Source organism: Rhyacophila brunnea, unplaced genomic scaffold, assembly GCF_057557595.1.
Source record: "Rhyacophila brunnea isolate RB1 unplaced genomic scaffold, BYU_Rbru_1.0 scaffold_10, whole genome shotgun sequence".
Taxonomy (NCBI): domain Eukaryota; kingdom Metazoa; phylum Arthropoda; class Insecta; order Trichoptera; family Rhyacophilidae; genus Rhyacophila; species Rhyacophila brunnea.
The window spans coordinates 7,778,537-7,804,243 of NW_028232752.1; the positions used below are offsets into that span (position 1 = coordinate 7,778,537).

The 25,707-nt window shown below is 31.0% G+C and overlaps 1 protein-coding gene across 3 annotated transcripts in view; it reads right to left on the reverse strand.

The window, feature by feature from the left end:
- ec (ubiquitin specific peptidase echinus) overlaps positions 1-25,707 on the reverse strand; it is a 424,072-nt gene that overhangs the window by 60,096 nt on the left and 338,269 nt on the right. The window contains exon 1 of one of the 3 annotated variants that reach the window (XM_085950296.1): positions 19,893-20,165. The exons of the other annotated variants lie outside the window; for them this stretch is intronic. The gene's annotated coding sequence lies outside the window, so the exon portion shown is untranslated. Of the gene's footprint in view, positions 1-19,892; positions 20,166-25,707 lie in introns of those variants that run through there. 3 annotated transcript variants of the gene reach the window in all.

Genomic DNA, 25,707 nt, shown 5'->3' on the forward strand with positions numbered 1-25,707 from the left:
TAATAAAGCGCAAAAAAAACAAAGCGCGTTAAATGTCCTCGAATATGCATACGAATATTGAATGCGTGTTTCGTTTGTACAATAAACTTTAATAATTATTGTAATACAGACGTAAATAATATTAAAAATAGCATATTCTTTAATACGTGTTTAAATTTATCGCATAGTTTTCGAAGAAATGTATTTTATTATTTTATTATAACCACAGTCTTTATTATTGTGTTCTCTATTCGACACAAATTATTTTTTGGCAGATATTTAAAATTTTACCGCGTAAATAAATATTTTTTCCGGCTAAATGTTACTTACGTCCTTTTGGCACCCCAAAATCGATATAATATGAATAATGCAAATAAGAATAATACATATACGTTGGTCGTATTCAGCCTTGGATACCAAAATCGCCAAACCACAGTAAAATCTTATGGTACATATTATATTATTTTACAGAGTAATAATTTTTACGAAGACGGTGAATCACACGAGTGGAATGCAAAAGCCTCTTTCCGTACGATAATGCTCGAAGCATTTCCGATTCACGACCATGATCGTAACCAAGAATGTATTCAGATCGAACCCATCAATGCGGGTGGCGTTTTGAAAACCTCTATAGTAAAACACATTACCAATGAATGAATACTATAAAAACTTAATGCATTTTAAAACAACTTTCCCATACAATTTCGATATCTAATGTAAGGATTATGTGAGTAGATATTATATAATCTAAAATCGTAAGCTCTATTGGCGTACAAGTTAGACGATTTAGAGTCTTTGGACTTGTGGAGCTTTTAAGCCCACATATCAGGTTTGTTAGAGTTTTGTCAACCATTACGAGAGTTCAATCTGACATTAATAGGTACACAATAATTAGTTAAGATGGGACACGTATTTATTTTAAAACAAGATTAAGTATATATTTTTAAAATCTAACATTACAACAGACAAAACGTCCAAGGTTGAAAAACTCACACATATGTAGATATGTATTGTAGCTTACAACTTCAATGGTTATACATAGTTACGATAACTGTTCATAAAATTGCAATTTATCATATAATAATCATATTAATTTTTACAAAATATCTATCACCACATTACACAATATTTGCTCGCATAGGGAGCGGTTACGGGCAGATAGTAATACTATTATACTATATATTTATTTATAAAACAAGTATCATTGCAAAATCATGTTTTATATTATAATGGTTATAATTATTGTAAAAAAAAAGAATTGTTTTGTCATTTTGAAATAAGTTGTTTCTCTCTCAAAATATACAGATATTCCACTATTAGTGATGTCAATTAGAAAAGCGATGAATTTCACGTTAAATGATATCGGTATATACCTGCCATAAATTTTATGGTGAGTTTATTTATATTAATAATATTTTTTGTAATACGGTACGTACCTACTTATATTTACCTGCCTCAAATTCTCCTTAAATAATCTACCTACTTCAAATTCAAATATCAATTTAATTTAACTAAAACTAAGTGATCTATCAAATAATATTGTAAGGTGGGTACATATTTTAAAAGTAACAAAATAGATAGATTGATTATGTCTGATATGTACCATTCACTTTTAAAAATGAATCTTTATGGGTATTAGTATATATTTCATTTATATTTCAATAATTTGATATCGAGTTTCTTAGCTAAGTAGCCCTTTTCAATCAATTAAATAAATTAATAAGTGCCCTTAACGTTGTAGCTATGCAAATATATTCAGTTATAAAAGAAAATGAAGGTATTAACTTCCTACATAACAAGACCTAAGAAACCGGAATACAATATAATATTAAATTTTGTCCCAGTTACCTACTGTCCCAGTAGGTAGGTAGGTATATGCTAAATATACATTTTTAAGAAATAATCTGTAGCATGTGCTATACGGAAAGCCTGTGGGAAAACCTTTCCATAGGATGTATTTTGTTAGCTACCATACTTTTGCAGCTGTCAGATATTGAGAGGTTTTACTGAAACCAACATTGTACACATTGGCATTTTAAGAGATAAATAATACTTAATATTATTGTGGTTTTAATTTCATTTCACAGAAACCACTAAAAGTCAACCCACACCAACATTCAGTTAGCAAAGTTGAATACATCGTGAATTATTATGAAGTTTAATAATTCACTGGTATTTTTAACCAAGCAAAATGAGTCATGATATTATATTATTATATAGATACTTAACTTACAAAAATCATTTGTTTCCACAACGGAAGAAACAAATTAGGATGGGTTAATTACTACAAACGAAAAGTGCTATCAATTAACCTGTATGTGAAAGTAACCTTTTGTATTCATGTAATTAATTCTGGGCAGCTCAGTGTGCACTCTAAAATTTTACCTGTATTATTTAAATGCCACTTTGTATTAGGGTAGGAAATGCAATTAACTAATATATAATTATTGGCAGGTAAAATTAGAAACTAAAACCAATGTAATTTTGTAGTTGTATTCATACTTTGACAATTAGTATACCTAGTTACATTTTAACAGCTTCTTGTTTCCATAGTGATTTTAGATTTTTCTTTCAATGACTTCAATATAGGTACTTATATATATATATTAAATTTGTCCAAGTATCAGTAGGTAATAACAATTTTAAAAGTGTTTCAAGAAAAATAATTTAATTACCATAATTATAATTTTCTACCTACGATTAAACAGGTAATTCGCATTTTATTAGACAAAGCTTTGTTAAGTGTAGACAGACGTCAAACAATGGTTTTTCAAAAAATAATTTAAGACAATCCCTTAGGCATATTGTAGATATTGTCCGTATATCAGGGCAGCTTTTTATGAAGCAAATGAGGCGATTGCTTTATCAGAAAGAACCAAAATCTTATATTTATCTAAATCAAGTAGATATTACAAACTATCTAAGATGAGAAAAAACTCTGGCAATATAACTATTGCTGTATTTTAACACTCAATGACGGTTTATATGGCATAGGCAAAAATTTCACAAGGGGTCCTCCAGACCTGTCTGAACAATGAATTTCTGCGAGACCAAAACGGCTACTACTACTTATACCTACATTTATTTTTATGGCAGCGTATTTTTTATTATTTATTTGAAATGTTATATTTCAACCAATTCTCAACATTCATAACAGATCTTTTTTTGGCACTTCAAAGTACTTGAGTGTAGTAATCAAATTTTAAGTTTTAATGGCATGAATATCTATCTACTGAAGATTGGGCAGATAAAGCTTGTTAATAGCGCAAGTTAAAAAAAATCTAATTTATAAAACTTGTATTAATTATTCTCTTTTATTATTTTATCTGCCAATCGTAAGCAGTGCATGATCTGGTTAGATACGCGTGTCATCACTGCTAATACTTGTAAATAATGTAATATTTAATATTGTTCAATTAATAATATAGTAATGACACAATATATATACAGACCCGAAACTATTTAAAATGTAAAATAAATAAATTTGATTATATTCCTAATAATTCACGGACCAGAATGCATGCGGTAGTTTCTATGATATCACGAAGCGGAGCTGAGTTCCGCTCCGCTGCGGTCCATTCCGAGCGCTGCTTTTATAGTCACATGCGTTAGGTTAACATAAAATGTATGCGAATAGAACTGAACGATTAATAAACGCAATAAACTCCTACATAATACAGAATTCTATCATAAATTATACAACTCTTGTTTGCGTGGTTTGCGATGTATTTAACATAATTTAATGACACACAAGATGTTGATAATTTATATAGAACATTCTGTATTTACTCTTATCATGATTTGAATTAATTTTGCCGCATCTTCTGACAGTGTTGTAAGAAATAAACTGGATCTGAAGTCTTCTTTGGTCGTGACATTTCCATATCGTGACTTGGACTAGGATTGATGAAATAATCGTGGTTAAAATAGTTAGACTTAAATACCTATTGCAGCGTATGTGATCTATTTATTATTTTTCTACACACTGTTCATTAAACCTACTTATGTATTAATTATATTCTATCAGTATGTTTAAACAAACGTTACAAAAGGAATTAATTCACAGGACCAGTTTTGTCCACTTCAAAGTGATACTGACAACTGGCACAGAATATACAAAAATGTTTGTACTAATAAATTTCAAAAGCAAAATATATTTATAATAAATTCTCTGTTTATAAATACATCTATTACGAATACTCACCTAGCTTTTCAAACATCAATTTAACTTAAGAGCATACTTCAGTGAAACGGCAAATAATTTTAAACTATAGGTGCGACAAAATTTTGGACTCGCTGGCAATCGGAGAGCGAAGGTCGAGCTGTGAACACGTCAAATTGTTTCGTGATGGCGACGGGGGTATTAATTCTTAAATCGTGTAAATATGACTAAAAACGTTACCCATTTACTTGAAAAAGAAAACATGTCAATGAATATATTATTATTGTTACTAATAGAACAATAAACAGAACATTAAATGGACGCATGTTGAATTTTTATGACAAATTATGTTGTGTTCTGCAGGCGTCGTTTGCACAATCTTCGCGTCGCGTAGTCACGATCGTTTTAGACCGTGCCCCAGCTGAGGTATAGCCTTAAGTATATATTACTTATAAAATATATTATGTTAAAGTAGATCTTATGTAAAAATTAGTTGACACCCCTGCTATCGAGTTATAGACAAATCATTCTACAGTGACACCATATGCGATTCGCGGATGTATTGGAATTGAAGTGCAGCTGAGGTATAGCCTTAATAAAAAGTACACTAACTTAGTTTAATGATAATCAATTATTTCAGCTTTCAGCAGCATACTTATCTAAATACGGTTATATTAATATTTTCTGAAAATCTACGTAGGATTTATTCTTAGAATTTTATTTACTGAATTTTATTATTGTTCTTCAATAAACATTTTTTGCTTACAAATTTATTGGATTATCTGTATTTTTATATTCTTTACAAGTTAAATAATATCCCTTTGAAGCCTTTTAATAGTTTTTAGTTTTAATAATCCTTTAAGTATAATAAACCATTTAGTCATTCTTGCTTGGGAATTTTTCTTTTATCTTGAATTATTGTTTCTCGGAAAAGAAAGAATCTTTCTTAGTGAACACGTGAATTCAAAATACATCTAACAAAGGATAATCTGTTGGGAAAGCAAATAACAATAATGATAAGTAATACAAGTTTAAGATTAACGGAAAAAGCAGTTTCGAAATAGATACTCAAGACATATTTTATTATTTGACCCTATCATCACTGAAACACTTTTATTCCACTGATATTTTTATTCCATTTTCAAAAATATTCACTATTATAAATTGATTTGTATTTTGCATTGATATGCTAAGCCATATTCTACTATTATATTGGTGTTTATTATTAATTATACATGCTTTATACAAGTAGGTAAAACATTTACAATACAAAATAATAAAAATTTAATCATGCTCTTTTGTTAGACGTCTGAATTCATATGCAAAACGCCACGACATTCGATTATTTCAGTTTTCTTAATAACATAACTTAATCTACAAATGCACAATGGCGCCCAATTGTGATGCATATTAAACAATTCAAAAAAAATCTATAAAAAATAAACATAAGTAGATATAAGTACGTCTGAATCTTCTTATATTATAATGACATCATTCATTGTGTTCTTATGCAAAATCATTCTGTATTTTACGTGACTACATACAGGTAAGGCAAAGTAACAAGTATATAAGATACATATACCAAACATAGTATTATTACATAAACGCTGGCATATTTATTGGACTTGTTCGCAACGCCCACTCGATTTTATTCCATTTTTATATGAATGATTTACTATGTCAGCTGCGTCGAAAACAAAAGTAAATATCTGGCCATTAACATACAATGACGAAGTAAATTCGAAACCTTAATTACGTTTACCACAATCATTTCATTACGATTGTCACTTATCTTGTTTTACAAGCGCCATCACGAGACTTGATCGATTAATAATTTTTATATCACGATCCACGATGTTCGACAGTGACATATATGTCCGACCCACGTTACGTGTGACACTGACTTAACAATTATCGAGAGCCTTTTAAGGCTTTATGTCATACGGTTCTAAAATTCAATTGTGATGAACGGCTGTTAAACCACCGAACTGATTTGAAATGGACCTGAAAAGAAGAAACTGTTACGATTCCACTGCAAGACACAAAACATTAGATTATTTTTGTTTGGTCCATCTTCGTACTTGCATTATATTGTTTCTAATACTTAATACTAAATATTAATAATAAATTATTTAATAAACCATTCGAAACATAAACGAATAATTCACAAGATTTTGAGAAAGTAACATTCCATATAGGTATTGAACATACGCAACTTGAAAACACCTCAGATATAATATAACGTATCTAGAGTTATAACCGTTATGGATGAACAATATTATTGTTTCAATCATTGAGATATACCCACTAGAAAAAATCGTATTTGAAAAAAATACGATGCTTGACTGTGCCAACTGTGCATTAACCAATTATGCTACGAGCCTACTATCTAATTACGACAATTTAAACTAGTATGTCATACATGAAAATGGTAATCAAATTGCGCTATTATTGACTATCGGTTTTTGTATATTAAATCAAGAAATATTAATTGCCTTAATTACTAACCGACGCCCGGCATTCGCCAAATATTTTCTTCGATGTCTACTTGAATTTGCTAACATTTTTTAATAAACCATTTCTTTTATTCAACGAATAATTCACAAGATTTTCAGAATATAACATTCCATATTATATTGGTTAATGCACAGTTGGCGCGATACCAGTAGTGAGTAGATATACGGGTTTAAATCCCGTCGAGCATGCATAGTATTTTTTTCAAATATGATTTTTTTCTAGTGGGTATATAGGTATATATCTGAGGTGTTTTTAAGTTATGTGTATTGACTAATTTATAAGTTAATCTTCATTTTTAAACGTATATCATTTTATTGTTTTAAATACAATTTGATTATTATGACATTAAAGCATAATTGCTAAATACGAATGTAATTAATTTTCAAGGGTGACAAACTTGTTTGGAAAAGATTGCTAAATCAACAAAACAATATTTTATCGCAATATAGTTGTAGTAACTGTATATTACTTAAAAACACTGAAATTATTTAGATGTACTTTTTTAATTTAAATAAGCTTCGAATTTAATTCAGTCTCTGTCTATTCTGCTGTCACCACGATATAAATATATGGCAATAAAGAGTGACGATATAAAAAGTTGTGGTGTGGCTAACACAATTTGGTTCATGTTCTGGTTTGAAGTATGTTGTTTTGTTTACATAACCTACGTACAACATAGTAATTACAAGCAGATCCAAACAGAGGATGATCGACCATGGTGGCACTATGAAAATAAAAGCAGAAAACGCTGGGCTGCATATAAACCAGTCAAAAACTAAGTATATGGTCAGCATACGCGATCAGGTACCGCTGCAGAATATAGACGTAGGACAGCATGCATATGAAGGGGTGGACAAGTTCACGTATCTCGGATCCAGCCTAAATACCCAAAATAAGACAGCAGAGGAGATAAAAATCCTCCTTATCTCCCAGAATAAATGCTGGCATGCCTGCAAGCGACTGGTGGGGTCGAAAATTCTGGGCCGAAAAAGTAAACTACTAATTTATAAAACAATTATAAGGCCAGTGGTCACTTATGGCTGTGAGACTTGGTGCTTAACTCAAAACGAGGAAAACAAATCAGCTGTCTTCGAGCGCAAAATACTCCGCAAAATCTTTGGACCCACGTTGGAAAATGGGAACTAGAGAATAAAAATGAACCACGAGTTGGAAGAGCTGATTGAACAGCAAACAATCATAAGATACTGTAAGTCCCAAAGACTACGATGGGCGGGACATGTGGAGAGAATGCCTGAAGTTAGAGCGCCAAGGATCATGACGAAGTGGCTACCCCAACGGAAGAGACCCAGAGGCCGTCCAAGAAGGAGATGGGTTGACGCCGTAGAAGTGGACTAGCTTCATATAGGAAGACCCGGTAACTGGAGAAGTGTGGCGAGAGAGCGGTTGTGGAGGAGGCCAAATCCCACCCCGGGATGTAGCGCCGTGGAAGAAGAAGAAGTACCTACGTACACATTTATCTGTGTTTTATCTACGTTCTTTATTCATCTTCAATGATAAATGCCTTTGGTCGCCACATAAAATTGACAAGAATTGCTTTAATAATATGTTAACGTTAACATTTGAGATACGTAAAATATCAAATTGTAATTAAATTTAAGTATTCAAGGCTGCCTTTGGCCATTTAACATTTATACAATTAATCATGTATGTAATTAATACATTGGTTATTTTTGCTATAATTTCATAAAATTATCCTCTCTCTATCGAAGAAGGTTGTTTTCAACATATTTGTTAATAGCAGACAATTCCGGAAAAATACGTATGCAGTTGACTGTATCATAGTTTAACGTGAGTTATTGTATCGGAAACTGGCCGTATAGCATTTTCGTCAAATTAATATCTAAGTATATAAAACACGTTATAAAAACCACCAGAATACAAAAGAAAGACGGAAGAAAATAGGTAGGTACATAAGTAAATTAGAAATACAATTATACTGTATATATTTATACAAAATTCTGATTGATTCAAAAATAAGTTAGCAAGTATGTGCTTAAAAGTATCAAGTCGTACAAGTCGTCAATATCAAAATAATGTTCTTTCAAAATCTAATAAAACTTGGAAGATTACTATCTGCAATGCTCTACAAGCAATGTATCATTTTTATCTAAACGATACGACAGCTCACGGTAAACTGTGGTACGTAAAATTTACATGATGTAACCAATAGCAGAATATCTAAATATGTTTTAATTATGTGTACCAATCACAATTATTTAATAAATACCTTATACATTCTAGGTATAATGGAAAGACAGTCAATGTGTTTACATATTTAATTTTAATTATAGACTATTTTCAGTACAGCAGAAGTACACACGTACAATGTTGTGACACAATAGATGTATCCTCGAGTCGGTACTTGGGTGAACGCTCTACACCAGTGGTGCATAACCTTTTGAAAGAAGAGCCAATTATCCATTTTCTAATTTTTCACGGGCCGCAAAGGGCAAAAGTGTTGAAAAATAATGATATATTATAATAGTGACATAAACATTTTATGTTTTATTTTTAATTTAATAGTTACATAATTTTATCAGCAACTTCAAACACTCTCCATCGATTTACAGACGTCGTGCACTAACAAAATTCCTGGAGAACTAACATTAAAATGCACATTTTGAAAAAAAAAATATCTAAAAATAGACTGCACCTGCACCACGGACGGTGTGACTTATTGTAAAAAGATGAATTTCGGTTGCAAATCTATACATGTGAAAATATAATCACATTAAATAATAAAAAATAGCATTAAGTTGTATATCAGTGACGATTCAGATTATATACCGTTGCTACTGCATAATTTTTTCAAATATTAAACACAGATTTTTATCATATTCAATGAAAAATTTGGTGATGAAGTACTTGTTATTTTGTGTCTCAATAAATGCCATTTCGGGCCGCGTTTGTGCACCACTGCTCTACACATGAGGTGATTCTCATTTTGAATTCGTTTCGCGGCTTTCGATGTTCTCTGAATCGTTTGCATAAAGAACAATCGAACAAATTGCCTTGCGTACCTTCGGCCACAATAATAATTACCATTCTGAGTGTGTGCAGGCTCTACTGACGCTATACTATGACTACTAAAAACCTTTACTAAGTGGCACACCGCATCGTACAGGCACATGTAAGTAGCTGTAAAACATTATTTAACAAACTTCTTAATAACAAGAATAAGTATTACCGACTAAAGCCGCTGATTTTTTTTATGGAATCACTATTTTGTTAGAATAAAAATTGAAATAGAAATGAAAAACTAAAAATTATCTCAAATTTATTTGAAAATTAATTAAATACAGTCGAACTTGGTTATTACGAGAAAGATGGGACCGACTGAATTTGTTCGTTATAAGCGTTACTCGTTATATCAAAGAATATGTATTTTTAAATGAGCGGTCACATAACACAAAAAGTCGAAAATAAAAAATCTGAAAACCATCGTAAAAATCCCCGAAACAAGCATGGCATTCATAAACTACAAAAGACAATGTTTATTGTAATGAACGCTGGTAGGTACCTACGGACTTCACAAAACTTGGATTTTTCAACCATATGCGTGGATACTTTTCATTATTGTCGGCGAAAACACCAATAAGGTAAGTACTTAGACACTTAACTAATGTCATAAACGTAATCCGACCCCGGCGGCATCCTGTCCGATCGGATTTTATTGCCTAGGGTCGAAATGTTTTTAAACGATCGACACATTAACAGTGTTTTAGCTCGGAATATCCGATAAGTTGCTCGTTATAACAGTGAATAAATGTATGGATAAAAACATAAACCAAAATGTCAACAAATCTTTCCTCATTACATCCGAGATCTCACTATGTCCGAGATCGTAATAACCGAGTTCGACTGTATTATGTAAAATTAGTCACAATGTATAATATTTATACAGAAAGACTATGCTGATTTAGTAAGTTTCGCACAAAAACGTGGTAGAAGCTATCTAATATTCAATTTTCTTTTAGTTTTCATGAAAATGAATGATAACTAAACCCCTTTTTACTTTGAGTATTATTATCAAATTGGACTTATCTTTCAGCATCTACATTTAGGTATGTATGACGTAAAGACGTAAGCATATTGTGGTTTTTATATCATGAATTTTCGTCTATTAAATCCAAAGAATCGTAGTTTTATAGCAGTTTTTTTTTGTGTTAGGAAGTGATTTTTTTAGAGTACATACATGTATGCATGTATTTGTACTTACAATCAATAATATTAAAAACTTGACACTGAATTACGTCCTGCATTTAATAAGTTTAGTATGCGTGGCTCGACAAAATATTCTAATAGAACATTATGAAAATTGTATGTGTACATAATTACCAATGTACTATTGCAATTATTATTTTCCTTTTAATAATTCGTCCAACAATAATAACTTTCTGACTTGCTCACTCTTCACTCTCTTGAATTTAGAATCTGCTCTTGAGACATTTTTCTCGTTATCAAGAGGAATGGTTTCCAATCCTGGCGTTTTAGAGAATTTAATTATATACCTATTATGCGCCTGTCAATTATTTACGTGCCACGTGGTGACATATTCTGGGTCAGAGCTGTTTCCTCAAGTCAAGCCTATGGGGCACCACTAACGAGGGGTGCAAGACTAGTCAATGCTCTCCCTAAAGACATAGACATTTTCAATGATGTACTATGTATTTTGTTTTTGAAACTTTATTTTATTACCTAAGTATATTTTTTTCCTTCCCTCTTCTGAGGTTAAAATTTAAATCTCATGTTGTGAACGTCCTGAATTTTGATTTGTTATGTCTACAACGATTGAACAACTTTAAACAAAACGTTTGCACCTTATAAGGCGTGACAGTCACTTTTAAATGCTGTAGTGAGCCAAAGTAATAAAAATAATATGTGTAAAGTTATTTTTATATTGACTCTTATGCCGAGAGTTTGTGTTGATTTTATCGCGATTGGCATTCAAGGTAAAGCTTTCAATCAGTAGCTTTTTACTTGAATATAATCAAACATCAGAGACGTAGTAGATACCAACTTTACAACAAAGATTCAATACAATATAACGTATGCCAGCATAGTAGAAATAATTTCACAGTAATAAAAAAAAGTATTTATTTACTTCAATAGACTTTTAATGTTAGTTTAATAAATAATATACGTATAAAAAGTATACAACTTTTTTCTATGAAAATGTCAAAATGGCATATGACATCAGATAGCTTTACGTCTCAGTGACAATAAATCGCAACATCAATAAAACAAGGTTATTCGAACCATTAATTATTAAGTCCTCAGTGTATATTATGATTTATCATATTTCATTTACAAAATATATTTCTCTAACACTATTATAAAGTCTAAATTATTATATTCAGCGTACCTAAGGTTCTTTCTGGTCAAACTCGAAAACAAGTTCGTAGGAAAAATTATATGAATTTTATTATGTGTCGGCCGTATTGTTTTCAAATACTAACCTTATAAAGACACAAACCCGTCCCATCTTTAGATTAATAAAACCTGAGCATATCTTTTTGCACTAGCAACGAGTGGTCCACTGTTCAGTTGTCCAGATTATGGCATTGATTCGCCCTTTCTCGTTTCAAATAAAATTATAAAAAAATCTCTAATCAAATATATAAACTATCAGTGTTATTCATAAATAATATACATTCCTGTTATTCATCAGCTGTCAAAGTCAGACTAGTCCTTCACACAAAAACCGGTGGCAATATCGATTTCCAAAAAATATGTAGCATTGATCTATGCATTACATTTGTAGAAGGTGTGTTAATACTAGTGTATTATTTATCTTGTAACTCATCAATCCAAATCAAATCATTCCCTGTGTGAACACGACAGACGCGTCAGTATGAGCACTATATAGAACAATGACAGGTCATCTATAATAGTCAACAACGGCAAGGGCTGAAAAAGTAGGACCAATCGTTGTGAATGTATCGGCTTTCTACTTGAGTCAGCAATGGACAAACCCAACATAAAATGGTGATCTAAGAATATCCATTACTCATTGTATAATTAGGTAAGATTACAATCACAGAATATGTGTAAAAAGATATAATATAATATAAAATACTACTTCACTTGTTGCTTACAAAAGTGGCACCCGGGTACGAACTGAAATTGTATTCAGTGATTTTTTAATATGAATATGTAAGAAGGTTCAACATATTTTATCCAAACTGAGCCGGAAGCTGCTACGCGTATTGATACCATGCCGGTTCCATTGCGATTTTTTATGTGACTAGTTCTATAATTGTGTTTTTGTGATTTGTCTTGCTATCACCACATGATTATAAATATTATATAGGGTAAATTCACCGTTAATACGTCGTCTTTGTAGCTGAGTGTTTTTCTTTGCTTTCAGTTACTTACATTTTAATAATTGGTATACGGTTTTGCAATTTTGATTTAATTCACATCAGAAAACTATTAATTCTAAAAAAAATCGCACTTAGGGTTGCGAAATACATAGATTATTATTTATCAGTTTCATTTTAGCGGTCAATACATCAAACAAAAACAGAAATACGTAATATATTGACATTTATAGTTAACGATTATGTACGCCACTGGATTATTCAATAAAAATCAAAAACGCTCAACAAAAATAATATCCATAAACGCAGCGGTGCATATATTATAAATTAAAACAAACACGACACTGGGTGAATAAAATAATAAAAAAAAATTAAGCTCGCAGTATGAATTCAAATTATCGATCATTGTTCAAGCAAGGTATTTTTTCCATTGTGCATTTGATAGACGAAAATACCATATTATTATGCTATAACTACCAATTATACTTTTGATATGAATAGACATTAACACAAATTCACTATACAAAACTGCGGTAGTCTACCGATAATAGTTTTTGTAGACTGAGGTGTCATAAAATCAGATAATTTCAAAATTCAAAATAAAGGCTTGGCAGTGCAATTCCAAAACCTGATTATCAAGGTATTAAGTTGCAATATTATTCTACTCTATTGAATTTATATTACGATTGCGTACGTTGAACAATCATAAAGAAAATTGTATGCCAGCATTCAAACGGTAAAAAAACAAGCACAGTTAATAGATAACAATTAAATGCTTAAGAAAAGTATTAATTCAAATAAGCACACATAGATACATATATATATTATTAATGCGATTGAATTAACTGTGTACATAGACTAATAATTACGATACCTAAATAAAATCTTTACATAAGAGTTAGCGTATCGTAAGTCCAAATACCGCCATTAAAGATCTTTCAAACTCGCAATAATATTAAAGAACTTACTGTTTTATGGATTAAAAATTCCAAGTTGTTGTTTCAGATGAATTGGTCCCTAAATATATGCTAATTTAATATTAAAAAATCTGTTGGTAGTTAACCAAATTTTGGCAAAATAAAGCTTGAGTAACATAGGCTCTGATATGAGTACATTCAGAATTATAATAATATAGCCCAATGACGCTTGTACACGCGAATGAATTTACTTGCACCAATAGTGTCTATTTTAAACTATCGCGATAATAACTGTTTATACGTAATAGTGCCGACTGTTTTACCAATATCATTTTTGTAAAAGTAAACGAGACGCGATGTCGTCATTTTATGGTAGTATTTGATAGGTCTCGAAATGAGTCTGCGCGATGTAGTTCGTTTTTTACCGGCAGATTCGACACTATCGTTCTACTGCGTAGGCGCATATTTTATATCGCACAGTAAAATTTTCGCGTGAGAATTCAGAAGCTTCTGAACTCTTTTCCTAATCCATGCATGCAATCGTGCAATTAACACAATAACACGTGCAACGTAATGTCAGCAGTAAATCCATGTACGTGTACCTAAACGGGGTATCAAATCACATACCTAGTCAAATTTTTATCCAAATGGATGTGAGATTTGAGAGATGTTTATTTTCTTTAGTTTTACATTTACGATATCAACAATACAAAAGATTAATGTAAGCCGCGTTTCCGAGAATTTAAAAAAAGCTCTTTGTACAAACAGCTGTCGATAAAGTACTTTCATATGGATGAAACGGGTACCTAATGATCATTATGAAATTATGTAAATTAAGTATTATATACAGATGTGTTGTGTTTTATTTTAATTAATAAACACTTTAATTGAATCTTTAATTGAATTATTTTATTCATATATTATATACATGGCACCCACATCTTGAAGCGGGCTCCCAGGCTAGAATCTTCGGCGGGCACCCCTACCTATCGCTAAGGTTAAAGTCACTGTGACAATCTACAGTTGTGTAATACAATTAGTGTTCAAGGTAAAATTCAGGGTATTTTATAGCGATTTTTTTGTATTTTAGGTAAGACACCTACTTGAATTGCGGAGTTGTCGAATATCGATAAACAAACAATCAAAAATTCGCACAAGTACATTCTTTGAAATGTTAGTATGCTTAAAGTGAAATAGCGCCGCACGCGACATTTTTTACTATTAGTGCAATTCTGTGATGTGTGTTTATCTCACTCACCTCAATACTACAACCAACTAGATAACTTGATTTTCTTATCTTTTTTTCTTGATTAATTTCTTAATTGATGATTTCTTGATAAAAAGAAAACGGGAATTTAAAGAGTAAACAACAACTATTAATGTTTTAAGTGTTAAATATGTATTTTACATCTACATATTACTTATATTATTGTTCTCTTACAAACAATAAGGAATTAAAAAATAGTGTACATTCATATTATCGTCACCTCAATACTAAGAACAACTACATAACTTGATTTTCACTGTTTTTGAGATAGCTATCGATTATGATTCTACATTTTATTTTCTACAAAATGATATACCTAGGTAAGTCAGAAGTTATTGAGATCTGTATTAATTTTGTGTTTGAAAATATTAGATAATTTTAAAACCACAAATGAATTAAATAATATATTGACAATATTTTTTCATACAATTAAACATTATTTAATTGTTTCCAATTAGACAAGCGCGATTTTCCATTTTTATTTTAAATAATAATTATAGCTTAGATTTATGTTAATGAAGTAAAATTTAAATTTCGTTTTCCCAACAATGACCAAATCAGAGTTATCTAGTTGTAGTATTGAGGTGACGAAAATATATATAATTTGTTAAACTGTGTCTAAAACTGTATAGTCATATTATATCTCTGAATCACCTAATATATAGATGGCAGAGAATGTAATTTCACCTTTGTGTGAATAAAAAAAATATATTATCATGGATAATATATATATATAATATAAATACAATATTATTATTTGACAATAATGTCTAAAATGTTTTATTTTAAATGTCTAATACGTACAGAGAGTCATTGCCCCCACAAAGGGGGGGGGGCTGACAGGGCTCTAGCCTGGAGGCCCGGCGTGGCTAATCAACCGCATAAGTGATATAAATACACATCACAAATTCTCTCTAATAGTAAAAAAATTAGCTATTTTCCTTCAGTAATGTTATTATTCGGAATCATGTGTTTGTACGATACAATTTTTATTTGTGTATCGATACTCGACAACTCCATAATTCAAATTGATGTATTAAAATATTAAAAATAACACTAAAAATATACACATTAATTTTACCGCGTACACCATTTGGAAAACGCTACTGTGGAGCATCACACTGGCTTTATCCTTAGCGATAGGTAGGGGGGCTCGTTTCAGGATGTGGGGGCCATGCAGAGAGTACATCAGTCAAAAACACGTGTAAATTAAAATTGTAATTAACAATAAGTATATTCAAAAAAAAAAAAATGGAAATATAAGTATGCCATTCAAAACGAAGAACACATAACAGGCTGATAAGTAAACTGAGAGTAACAATTTGACATAAATTCATGTTCCACATTTTTACGTAAGCAATATAATATAATAATCTACGTTGGCTGGTATATTCTACCTGTAAGCCAATAGGAGAAGCCACTTTCAAAAATATAGGCGCCCAATCTTGAAACAACAAAGTTATGCATAGAGCTTTTTTACTTCCAAAACCAGTTATATTGGCTAGTTGTATATAATAACGGGGTTAATATATATCTCATGCTAATATCTGCATACAAAATATACCCATAATAAATATTTGTAGATCGATTTGCGGATGTTGATTGATGTAACCTTGTAAAATAATATAAGTATTATGCACATACATAAATAATAATATTATGCAGTATTAAATTAAGACTCGGTTGTAAATGGATGGAATCATCTTTTGCATTATTACAAAACACTAATAAAAATAGAGGTATCTTGATATAGGTAATCGAAAAGAATATATTGATAATGAAATTCAACTTTATTTCAAGTAAGCACTTGATAAAGAAGATAAACCAGTGAATACACGCGTTGCACGGTGATCTCTTTACGTTTTACAATATGAAAAAGTAGGGTGACTTGAGTTGGTCATGTCTCAAGAATGGAAGACTGAAAACCACCCAAAACCCTTGCCTGTTATTCCACACACGTTGGGTATTTCAGTTCCCATTGATTCTGTGTTCCCTGGAAGAATCACGAGATGAGGCCATGATCTGAGATCTGTTACCTGATACACCACACCCGTTGGGTTTTTCAGTTCCCATTGATTCTGTGTTCCCTGGAAGAAACATGAGATGAGGCCATGACCTATACAGGGTTATAACAGTTACTATATTTGACAATTATGACGAAATTATAGCGAAACCTAATTACACCAAATGGCCTTCGGTAAATGAACAGGGACAAAACGTGTTCATTATAAATTTGTTGTTTACAAATTAGTTACATTAGTATGTATTATTCGCTGTGAGGATACATAACATCGAGTAACACTACAATGGTTATCGATCACCATTCGCTAAGTAATCTATAATAACACATTCGAAACAGGTCGAGAAATAACACATTGCCAGTGGGCCATTTTTAACACATTATGTTAATTATAAAAAAACGATAGATACGAATAATAATACAATTATTATTGAGATGTGAATTAATTATTTTTAGCTGTAACAATTTATTACTTAGTGAACACCTCCGCAAACAAATTCTCATGTTGACATTTCGTTTCGGTTGACATTAAAAATTCTCCACCGCGAAATTATCCAAGTATGGACGTTTATTATGAATGAATGATTAAATACAGGTGCTCATATTTTAATGCTAATACTTATTTATTTGTTTATACATAATTATGATACTTGGGAGAGTATTTAGTATTATTTTGCAATAGCTCTTAATAAAATTCAAAAATGGACATCTCTGAATAATTATAAAAAGAAAAAAAGGAAATATGTCACCTGTTTGACATTTTATCTGACAAAACGCATTAAAATAATATATTTAAACGCTTTATGTTCAATAAAATATCGATTTATTGGCAGACATATTTTATCACGTCATACATAAACGTAGGCTTTTGGCCTCCTGAATAATTTCTTTAAAAATGACCTCCCACTACTGTGCCTAAATCAACCTCTGTGTGCTTCCCGTAATCTCATATGCGTGTGAAACATGGATCCTAAGTAAACGGAGAGGTGCATGCTGGGTAAAAAGCGGAATGATTGGATAAGGAAACAGACAAGGGTTTGCAATGTAATAGAGGTCGCTAAAATTTTCAAATGGAAATGGGCCGGACACATAGATCAAAGAAAGGGAAATTGCTGGACAAATCTAGTCATCCAGTGGTACTACCCGTGAGGTACAAAAGGTGCGCAAGAACCTAGCCATAGAGGCCGCCGGGTCCATGAAAGTTCTACGGAAATATAGTAATATGTATATGCTTCATAACTTTGCATTCCGGCTCTATGATGAAAATGATGCAATATATTCTAAAAATATATTTTTTTTACATATATTAGCTATTTATTTATTTATTACTACATATAAATACAAATTTATACCATTTGATATAATTTTATGCGAGGTAAACAGGAAAAGAGGTGTATCAGTGTAGTCAAAATTGTTTAAAAAGTCCAAAGTTATAAAACGTATACTCCACGTGGCAACGCAACGTACAGGAGCCAAGAGAAGTGTTATCAACTTGGAGAGGCCTTCATCCAGCACTGTATAGATTCATATATACGTAATATTACATAATATATTATATACATAAGGATGTGATATTTATTATTGGTACAAGTCGGTTATCCTGGATACAGCGGCAAACACATTTTGAAAATAGCCGATATACTCGATTATTTGTTAGGATAACCTAACCTAACTTAACCTAACCTAAACTAACCCAAACTAAAAAATAATCCAGTATATCGGCTATTTTCAAAATGTGTTTGCCGCTGTATCCAGGATAAACGTAGGTACCTATATAACCTTATTATTTTCTTACTATAAAGCGCCTACCTACGAATATTGGACTATTATGATCAAATCAAAACGTCATACTAATGATAATATCCTTACTTCGTGATATGACCATGAACGTTTTAATATTATAATATTTAATTACTATACTTATTTCAAAATCAAATTCTGTAAGTACGTCATTAACAAAGTTGGCAAACTATCCGCAAACGACATTAAACTTAATATAGAAATAGAAAATAACCTGTTTTATAAAACAAAACAATTAAAAATAACATTATAAAAATACAGGTGCACACAATAAATATAATAAGAAAACGATTGAAAATTATAAATGTCTTCAATCAGGTGGTGATTAAATATTGTCATATATATTATATAAATATAAACAATAATTTCAGTGTACTACTAATCGTCGTTGTTTTGTAAAAAGGTTGAATCAACCATTTTGGCGAAATACAATATGTACCCCACTAGCTTTGTTGTGTAAAAACGGCGAATTTGTATCTACACAGGAAAATGCTTCAAAATGATAATCGTAAAGGCGAATATCCATTTAGTATTTATTACGAATAAAAAGCGAATGTGATATACCTATTAGGCCGTTTAAAAAAATAATATATAACAATGCCTATTATAATGACAGTATTCTTTCTAAGCTTTATTTTATAAACTTGTTAGATATTTATAATCATCCACAAGTAATTAACAAATAAATGTCAAAAGTTAAAAATCCTCCTGTAAAATAGCAATTTGGTTAATTCGCCCTTTTTATAAAAGAACGACGTAATACGCACACTGAAGTGAGTGTGTACCTAATTATAATATAATATATTATATATGAAGGTGGGGGCGGTTTTAACCCTGGACCAGCCATGTGTGTGCGCACCTGTACAAATATCAAAACAAAACAAACCGATTCCAATAATATTCCTTAATCAGTAAATGCAAGTTTAATCCAATTTGGGCACTGGTTTTTCACACAATAAACACTGTTTTTTCAGTCACTAAATTCATTTAATGTAATATTTTCTAAGTAGTATGTTCGTTGAATTAATTCACTGTATGTCAAACTATAGTCCACGTAACAATATAAGATGTTTGTGTATAGTATATTCTAAACACGAGTGGGAACCCGAGAACAGGAGTAGCGGCCGACCGCGTATATCAACTTCGTTCGAACGTCTGCAAGATGGTGTCACGAAATGATCAAGTAAAAGGTGTCTTTCTGGCAGGGGTCGTAAACGTTTTGTTTCATTTCCGATGTATACATTTTTTTAATCAAACTCTTTTTTATAACATGTATTATATTTTTCATACATTTCATAAGTCCTAAAGAGCATTTTAACGAACCCATATAGGTAATTAACTATTTCTTTTATTCCTTTATAGATTTTAAGAATATACCATTTTAATTATTGAACATACATAATTAATTTAGAGAGCGCTTGTGAGCAGGTATTAAAAAGGCCTGTAGTTCAAATTTAGGTACTGTTCGGTTATCAGGAATACAGCGGAAAACACATTTTGAAAATAGCCGATAAACTGGATTATTTGTTAGGTTAACCTAACCAAATATAACCTAACCTAACCCAACCTAACCTAACCTAAACTTACCCAAACTAACAAATAATCCAGTACATCGGGTATTTTCAAAATGTGTTTTCCGCTGTATTTCTGATAACCGAATAGTACCAAAATTTGTCGCAATTAAGCATGGCAGTCATAGCATAGTAGTAATGCACAGGGCGCGATACCCAAGAGACGCAGGTTCGATTCTTGCCGGGTGTCTTACTTTTTTCAAAAAGATTTTTTTCTATTGGTTAAGTATTTTCAAAATGATGTATGTTCGAAAACATACAATTACTATTTTGGAATTATTACTGTAAATAAATGATTATAAATCAATTGATATTATGAGGATTGAGTTGGTTCTTGGTAGAAAGACTTAAAAAGCATTAAAATAAAACAATATACAGAATTGAATAACTATCATTACCGATTTGTCTACAAAAATAAATGTATACTGGTATTTACACAAACAAGAGTTTTAACGAACAATAAAAATAAAATTAGTTATTTACAATAATTCATGAATAGTAATTTACAATATTGAGCTTTGATGACATAATTATGGTGACATTAGCCGCAGAACGATCGATAGAGTATCATGAAATAAAACGAGGGAATGCACCTCTTAAGTATAAGCCCAGCCGCACATTGAAAATCGTCTCGACTGGTATAATAGTCATAAATCAAAACTGAGCACGACATGTGCATATAGCAAGGCAGTGCGAGGACAGAGACGTCACTCGGCAAGCAAAAATTAATGACGAAGTGGTACATTTCGGGATTATACTTACGCTGCATGTCGGGTGAAAATAGTTGCATGTGCTGATGTTTTTTTTTAAATTTACGTGTTTTATTCCAGCAGTTTTTGTGAATAACGATGACGTCACATCGACGTATTCGATACGTTGCAGATGAGACGATTTTAGATGAGAGAGCCGGTTTAGACATCTTCTAAATGTGCACGGTAGAGTATCCAAGATAAAATTTACTTCTGCCGCATATACTTGCCCACACACATTTTTTTGTATTTATTATCTACCACTTATCGCTTGTGAATATACGCATTACTCTGAAATCGTGTATACCGTTTTTATTATTATTAATATAAATATTATTCATTGTGACTCAAATGGAAATAGTCGTGTATCTGCCTAACTATGTATTTAGTCATAGAATGAAAAAAAAATAGTATTAAATGAAATTATTTATATATTATAGTACGTAGACACTAAAGGACTAGACTAGACTAAACTAGACAGGAAAAGTCTGTATGAAAAAATTATAAGTATTTCAAACGGAAATTGAATTACTTGACTTAGTGGTCGATGCATGTTTGTCCCATCTACTATTACTACAATGAAAAGGTTTAGAATGAAATAACCACAGGATACATCAATAAAATAATCATGTTACTTTTTATACTCCATAAAAGTTTTTTTGCTGCGTTTGTGATACCTGACATGCAAGTTTAATCGCCTTCCCGATATACCTGTCTCTGTCGTACAATCGGCGCCAGTCCACGCGCGTTGGCACACTCTAGCCGCGTTTCAATACGGAAACTCGGGGACGATGTCGCTTGGAATATGAAGCTTTAGCCGGTACGATGCTATGGGGGAGTAGAGCGAGAGGTAGCGATATCCGTGGGCTGTCGCGAAAACTTGTCCTCAGGTGAAGTAAAGAGTAAACACAGAAATGGAAAACTTAACACACTTCGATAGTAAAGTTGTATAGAATCGAAATTAAAAAAGCGAAGAGCTGATTTTAAATACTTTTAAAAAGAAAACGGGAATTGAAAGAGTAAATAACAACTATTAATGTTTTAATTGTTAAATATATATTTTCCATCTATTACTTATATTATTTTAAGTTCTCTTACATAATATAATGAATTAAAAAATAGTGTATATTCATATTATCATCACCTCAATACTACAACTATATAACTAGATTTTAAGTGTTTTTGAGATAGCTATCGAATATGATTCTACATTTTCTTTTCTACAAAATGATAAAACTAGGTAAGTTATAAGTTAATGGAAACTGTATTAATTTTGTGTTTGAAAATATTAGAAAACTTTAAAAACATAATGCATTAAATAAATAAAATATTATATCTACAATATTTGTTCATACAACTTAACATTGTTTAATAATTGTTCCCAATTAGACAAAGCACAATTTTCCATTTTTATTTTAAACAATAATTATAGCCTAAATGTATGTAAATCAAGTAAAGTTTCAATTACCTTTTCCCAACAATGACCAAATCAGAGTTATCTAGTTGTAGTATATTGAGGTGACGATATTATCTGTACCTATTTTAAGCCTCGTTTTGTCGAACATGGGTTACTGATTTTGTAATTTAAATGGGTAACATATCATATGTTTCTGAGCCAATTTCACCTTTTTAGTATATTCATAATAGAGAGCTAAAATCCCAAAACCATTTGTGGTTGAAAATCTGAAATTGCGTTTTCCCGTGTGTTCTTTAAGTGTTCTTTTTGGAGTTAGGTGACAATGGCTTTTAATAACAGATCTTCACAAATAAAACTCTACGTTAATTTGTAAGATATTTTTTGTTTTTGTATTTTTAATATAGCGAAGGTTGGAGATGGAGAGGCTGTTAAGATCGACCACAAATAATGGACACTTTACTTTGTCAGTCATACGTATTTGTTTTCATTGAAATAAGACTACAATTTACAGATGGATTTGGCTAGTTTTTAAAATTCAATTAAATCCTGCAAAAACCAAGCCTTACTAGATAATAGTCAAAAAATACTCGTCTATAAAATATCTAAAATTATGTAATTAAATCATACATAACTTTGAATATTTTATGGATAAATAACATTTTTTATTTAACAGGGTTTATTTAAAAAAAAAACTAACCAATACCATCTCTAAATTCGAGTGCTTAAAGTCAGACAACGTTATCTACAAAAAGTGTGTTTTTTTTTTTGAGATAACGTTATTTTACATTTACGGCTACATGATAGTCAAACAACGTTATGTCAATCTTTTCTAATTTCTTATTAAATCGTCAGTAAAGTTTAACGCTAATTACATAAGTTACCCTTGTTTTCATATTTTTTAAAAACTATCTCTATAAATTTTAACATCATCATAAGCAAGATAAATGTACAATACACAATAAATTATAAAATATTAACATTAGGTTTTAAATAAACATTTCCCTTGTTAAGTTACAATAATCTAAAATAACGATTCTTGGCTCTACTGTTAAGTTGCACTTTTGTAGATAGTGTTGTTTGACATTAAGCCCTCGAATTGTAGTCTTAGCTCAATAAAAACAAATACGTATATGACTAACAAAGTTTAATGTGCACTATTTATGGCGGATATTTACAGCCTACCTCCACCCTTCGCTACTGATATGTACACTGTATTTATATATATAAAAATGACTATACGTAAATAAACAATACTAACCTATAAATTATATGTAGATAGTAAAATGAAACCTTGGATAAATAAGTTTGAATTGTTATTTTTGTAATCAATACAAAAATAAATTTAAAAAAAAACAATCGATTAATCAATTTTCGTTTCGTTTAAATATAATATGAGATTTGCATGAAAGAGCAATAACAAATTGGAAGCTACCTTGAATGATGTTCTCGTAAAATGACTGACATCAGAAATTTATTAATAAAATCCGAACTTTGGTCGATTGATAATTTCCATACATAAAAAAAGGTTTCTGACCTCACCGCTAAAGTTCAACCAAGAGCGCTTTTGTAATAATTATTGCTACTCGGTGTGCGTGTTTATTTGCTAACAAGTGTGAGTGTCTTGTGTGTGTGTGCGTTCGCGGAAACTTTTTTGCATTGTGTAGGTACCTCTAATACAGATGCAATATAAGTTCACGAGACATGAGCTACGGATAACAGATTAAAGCTCATTATTGTATTAGCTTATCAAAATGTTAATTATATACCGTTAATAAATGAAACTAGAAAGCATATAATAGTTTACTCCAGTGTATAAAACTTAAATACTTCAATTTATTATGATTAGATTATGTTAGATCGCGTAAAAATGAGCGTAATTATTAACCAAGCAGTATTAGTAATCTATCATATTTCTTGAATCTAATAAAATAAAGAAAGTTTCAATAACGGAATATAGATACAGGTAAATCACTCCACATTGGTACCATGAGTATGGCAAAAGCAATTTGCAGTTGCATCGGTAATGATTGCTTACATTAAAACAGGTATTGTAACAAAATTTGCAAATACACATATGAATTGCCTATTATAGTGCCACTGTAAAATGGTTTATCTATACGTGGCTCTACAGTCTACGATTACAGCGTTCGAAATGGAAAAGTTTACGAACCGGAGCGCTTGACAGTTTTCTGAAGATATTTACATAGTTATCGAATTTTATGTATATTTCATAAAAACAAGTGTGTTAGATTTTCTATTAAATTGTCTATCTAGCTCAGACGGTCAATTAAGTTTTTTCCACGAGACGGAGCGATAATTTTACTGATTTCACGAACAGGAACGGCGCTCTGGTGCGATCCGGTCCATTTCGAGCCCTGCTACGATATGGAGGTATCTCAAGGGAAAATTTTAACAGCATTGATTGTTAGCTGTTCGATCAACATACAGTTGTGCATATTTAGTTTAAGATTGAAATATATGTCGGATCAATCAAGAAAAGCGAATGTTTAAAATTTAGCCAGGTAGTGGTATTATTCGCGTCCACTACCCACCGCCGACTGTAAAAACAGTTATACGTATAAGTAAATTAATTATATTTCATATCAATACTAAATATATTATAATATTATGTAAAGCAGTGCTCAAAATGGACAATTTTACGAATCGGAGCGCTCGATAATTTTCTATATTTCTATATCTCCGCAATATGCGTTAGTTAGCGTAAGATAGAATTTCTACGACTGAATTAAATATTTTTTGTACACGTCGCCGGTAAATATTGATTTGGATAACACAGTCGTTTAAAAACTGCGAGCACGTATTGCTGAATTTTACTTTTTAGTTAATTTAATAGAAAATATTGTTAACTATGTTGCGTTTAAATTTTGTAGCGGTACTGAAAAGCAACATGATGGTATAACGTTTCATAGTTAAGTTAGTAATAATAGCATTGAGGTTCTACCG